The 5,341-nt window shown below is 45.4% G+C and overlaps 1 long non-coding RNA gene across 1 annotated transcript; it reads right to left on the bottom strand.

Annotated features, from left to right (window-relative positions):
• Positions 1–504: 504 nt before the first annotated feature.
• On the bottom strand, positions 505–4,886 carry LOC148000051 (uncharacterized). The gene is made up of 3 exons (XR_015641529.1): positions 4,823–4,886; positions 1,644–1,845; positions 505–747 (listed from the first exon to the last, which is right to left on the bottom strand). It is a non-coding gene; the product is annotated as an uncharacterized LOC148000051 (long non-coding RNA).
• Positions 4,887–5,341: the final 455 nt, after the last annotated feature.

The following is a 5,341-nucleotide window of genomic DNA, read 5'->3' as shown; positions in this document are numbered from 1 at the left end:
AGGCAGGCATGGTACTGGAGGAACTGAGAGTTCTACATTTTGTTCTGAAGTCAAACAGAAGACTGGCTCCTCAGGCACCTAGAAGGAAGTTCTCAAAGCCTACCCACAATGATACACTTCCTCCAACAAGGCCACACCTCCTAATAATTGCCACCCCCCTGGGCCAAGCATATTTAAGCCACCACAGATATGTCTTCACCCTTAGACTGTAAGTAAGCTTGTCTCATCCATTCCCCAGATAGAGTAGAAGATCTTTGGGGGGAAAGTATCAACTACCAATACCAACACACACACACAGACACAGACACACACATAGAAACACACAGGCACACACACACACACAAACACACAGACACATGCACAGACAGACAGACAGACAGACAGACACACACACACACACACACACACACACACACACACAGATTATGGATATGCACGCTGTCTTAGGGTTTCCACTGCTGTAAACAGACACCATGACCAAGGCAGATTTTATAAAGGCCAACATTTAATTGGGGCTGGCTTACAGTTTCAGAGGTTCAGTCCACTATCATCATTCCAAGAAGCATGGCAGCGTCCAGGCAGACATGGTACTGAAGTGGAGCTGGGAGTTCTACTTGATCTGAAGGGAGGCAGAAGACGACTGTCTGCTGCAGGCAGCCAGGAGAAGAATCTCTTCCACACTGGGTGGGACTTGAGCATAGGAAGCCTTAAAGCTGGACAAAGACACTCTTCTCCAGCAAGGCCACCCTATTCGAACAAGACCACAAACCATAATAGTGCCACTTCCCACAGGCCAAGCATAGTCAAACCACCACACATGCATATTTACATATATTATCTATATGTTTACATATATATTTATGTACATGAGTAAATCATATGTGCACACTCTTATATTAGGCAGGGCTCTATAGGGGAACAGAACCAATAGAATACACACACACACTATCATATACTTATATACCATGAAAAGGGGTTCATCACATTACATAGACATGGAGACTAACGAGGAGGGAAGTCCTCCCTCGTGATGCACTTTGAACCACTCCTGTTTCCCTGGTGACACTAGAAAGGAAAGTTTCACAATTGCTCCTCCATGGAATCAAAATAAATGGAATAAACGACGAAGCGATCAGAACGTTGTTGAGGCCCATTAAAGGGAAAGCAGCTACTTCTTCTGATCAGACGAATGGGATCTGAGTTCTCTCTCTGGCCCTAGGTGGAGACAGGACCTTCTGACCAGCTCCAGAAGTCAGAATATTACATAGCACTGTCTTCTCCTGTAAGAGATAATCCAGCTGGGCCTATGAACCGCCTGGCCAGGAGACACCCCCCCCCAACCAGGAAATCCAGTTCACCTGAGGGACATGGTAAGACAGGGGAGGCATAATTAAAGGAGACAATCGATTTAATTCCTCTCAGGAACCCCAACCTCTCGCCGTTGATAACAGATGCCACCACAAAGCACTGCTGAGCTTGACAACCTTTCTGAGTTCTTACCAAAGAAGTGCAATTTTTTCTTTTCCTTTCTATCTTTTATCCAGATTCTGGCCAAAAGCTTAAGCATGCTTTCCCAAACACTCTGATTTCTCCCTTGTTCTCTGAAGCTTATCCCCTGACAACAAGCTACAAGGGTGACTTACAATTGGATAACATCTCCATAATCCCATTGAAAACTGAAGATCCCGCAGTGGATGCTGGTAACTACAGGATGTTCTAGCTTAGCATCCCAGCCCATTAGAAAGTGTCGGTTGTTTCTCTGCATGATTTCATGGCTGACTGGTGGCTGCAGCTGGATGGCACTGCCCAGCACCGTGAGAAAGGACGGGGCTGCAAGCCACTAACCTAGAAAGAGATCCAAATGCAGAACCTGAATGGCAGCTTCTAGTTAACGCAGGCCGCTTTCACACCATGGTTAAAAGAAAAAAATATTAGGGGAAGGAATTTCATGAGGAGGGTACTGGGAGGGGACAGTGACTGGGATGTAAAAAATTAAATAAAAATTAATATCACATTTGGTATATGCATGCATTCATATAACAGTACATATATACACATGGCATTTATCAATAGTTTCATTATTACAGCTACTCAAATCTCCTTGCCTGCTACAGTCTCAGGAACACAATCTGTGTCAGTACATGTTAGGTCAATGCATTCAGTGCCAATACCTAGCCTAGGGAAAGACCCAATGGAGAGTAATTCCTTGATCTTTACTTCTGTAGCCAGGGTGCCATCAGGACTCCCTGCCCTTAGAAATTGGATACATTTGGCTCCACATGATTGCTAAGGCCTGGGACCAATAAAAGTTGCACAGGCTCCTGTAAGCACCTTGTTTCCTCCTGCCTCCCTAGGTCTCAGCGCGCTCAGCTGCCCACTTCCGGTTTGTCGAGCTATCTCTTAGCTCTTAACTACAGCATGGGTCTCCTGACCCTTTGTAACTCTCATTCTCCCTGCAGCAGGGCTTCCCTTAGACCTGGCTCCTACCTCCCCCCCCCCCCCCCCCCCCCCCCCCCGCCCCTCACAGCCCAGGCTAAGCTCAAAGAAAAAATATCAGGGCTGGGGATTTAGCTCAGTGGTAGAGCGCTTACCTAGGAAGCGCAAGGCCCTGGGTTCGGTCCCCAGCTCCGAAAAAAAAGAACAACAACAACAAAAAAATATCATGATCCTCCTGCCTCCTCTTTCTGAATGTGGAGATCACAAGGTTTTTCCCGCCATGCCTGGCTTTCATCCTAGAATTATGAATGAGTCTCTTCTTCCTTGTCTTAAAGAAGCAACTGTGCCCAGGCCATAGGGATTCCTACCTACTATACTGGATGGCTTGTTACAGTACTCTTGGCAGTGTTCTTGAGAGAGTTCTGGGATATATTTTCTGCACTCATGGTCTGACAATCTGCCATTGTATAGGATGTGACATGTGCACGTGCATTCCGTGATTCTCTGGATTCCTAGAGGTGGGGTTGAATTAGAACTGTTCTTTTTAGCTTTTCTTTGTCCGTCTTCTTGTTTCCCAGTCGTTAGCAACTAATTCTAATTATTAATTATATCTATCTATTCCTTCTCTTCCTCTGTTGCTTTTTCTCTAGAGATCGTGTCTTACTATGTATCCCAGGCTAGCCTGGACTTTGATATACCTGGTTGGCCTTGAACTCACAGAGATCTACCTGCCTCTGCCTCTCAAACACTAGGATTAAAGTCATGCCCCACCAGTCCTGGGACCAGTCTTTTATTCATTCAGCTGTAATTCATTTGCTGAGACCCTGGCATATTCTGTGCATTTCTTGTATAAAAACGAGATAAGTAATAAGTAAGTTAATATGACTCCCTTTCTCTAGGAACCTAGTTAAAATGTAACCTGACTTGCCTACCCGCTTCAGCTGGCCCAGGGGAAATAGCTATGGTGGTGTTGCCTCTTAGACTAAGTAGCTAAGGCCTGTGACAACCAAAGATTCAGAAACCACAGTCTTAACTTTTAGTAGAAACTTGGTCAAGCTGTGGCTCTCGTCCCACAGGTGAGCAGAAGACGTTAATAATAACGCAAATGCCTAACTGAATTTAGACCCAAGGATGTAGCTGAAATTCAAAATAACTACCCAAAGAGTGTATTGATGTAGTCAACCCTCTTGGAACAGATGGATGTACTCGGAAACAGCTCCCCTTTCAGAACCTTTGGAAACGCTTCCATTAAGGACCTATTGCTTTCCTTTCCCCAGAATATACTCTCCCTTAGCAGCCCTGAAACGTCTAAGGAACGTTGAGAGCCAAACCACTCTACCTTTGCTCAAAACAAGAGCCAAGTGTCTGAAATGTTTACAGTACTTTTAAGCTGCCCCGTCAGGATCTAACCTATGTTCTGAGCTACGGAACTGTAGACAGAAGAAAGCAGAGTTGCTCTTTCCTGACACTGAGGGAAAACACAGGAGAACATTGATAATTGTGGGGATTTTGATTCATGCCAAACGTTGCAAAGGCACCAGCAATGAACTTACTTTCAAGCCTGGAGAAAATCTCCTCCTGTATACTCTCATGCCCCACCCCCACACTCTAGATATAGGGAAACTGGGGGGATTTATTAATAAAAATAGGCATAGTGGTGCCTAATTATAATCTCAGCACTTGGGAAGCTGAAGCAGGGGGATCACCGTGAGTTCAAGACCAGCCTGAGCTACGTTGTAAGTTCAAGGCCACTGTGCTATCAAGACCCTGTCTTAAAAAAAAAAAAAGGGTCAGGACTGGGACCCCAAAGCCTGTACTTCTTGAATGGGGTTCATTTTCAATCAAAGATTTATCCAGTTAACAGCTGAGATTGGGAACGGCAGCCTCCCCCAACCCTCGACAGCAGAATTCCAAAGAGGCTTTGTCTACAGATCATTAACCTTTAACCCATAATTTCACAGGCAGCTTTGTTTGTTTCGGGATTACGGTTCGTGGGCATTCATTTGCTGGGGGAAAACACGGAAGAGATACCCACCAAAGGGCAGAGAGCAGCTGTGGAGCCGTGTTTATCTAAGTAAGGTCTTTGGGGTACAATCTTATCACCGTAACAGCTGCAGATAACATCTGTCCTTTTAATGCAGAGAAAAGTCATCCTTGTTGGTCTGTACACAAGCTCCGTGAGGTTGGCTTAGGGAGGAGTACATGTAAAGCACTGGCCCTCTCTCTCCCTAGGCCTCCTTTAACAAAAGCTTCAAGGAAAGACCCGGGGAATCTGCATTTCAGAGTTTCAAAATTGATTTTAGAATCGATGCCCGTTTTAATTGTTTTTCTTGTTGCTATAACCGAATAGCTGACAAAATGCAATTTGGGGCAGAAAGGGTCTTACAGTCTGAGGATCCTTCCATTACTGCAAGGAACGTACCAGCAGTCAGGGGAGACGTTGCTGAGCGCTAACAGGAAGTGGCTGACATGGTAACAGGAAGTCATTGCCCTGATGTCAAACCTGATAGGCCATCCATGACCCGCCTCCTCTTCCCGCAAGTCTCTAGCCACTTCTTTTTTTTTTTTTTTTTTTTTTTTTTTTTTTTTGGTTCTTTTTTTTTTCGGAGCTGGGGACCGAACCCAGGGCCTTGCGCTTCCTAGGTAAGCGCTCTACCACTGAGCTAAATCCCCAGCCCCTCTAGCCACTTCTTAAAGGGCCTACGACCTAAAGCTTTGCTTTGCTACCAACTAGGGACCATAGGACCTTTCACACCCAAACCCAATAGGAACTCTGACCTAAGTCTGTCTTCAACACAGTGGAAACGGTCCCCAGCACTCTGCCCTGGGACCCAAGCAAACACATATTCTTGCCTGGAAGTTACCAATTTTAAGAAAGCTTGGATTTCATTGGTTTCTTGTTTTT

The sequence above is a fragment of the Rattus norvegicus genome, chromosome 17 (genome assembly GCF_021556685.1).
Source record: "Rattus norvegicus strain SHRSP/BbbUtx chromosome 17, alternate assembly SHRSP_T2T, whole genome shotgun sequence".
Taxonomy (NCBI): domain Eukaryota; kingdom Metazoa; phylum Chordata; class Mammalia; order Rodentia; family Muridae; genus Rattus; species Rattus norvegicus.
This window is presented reverse-complemented; position numbering and strand designations above follow the sequence as displayed.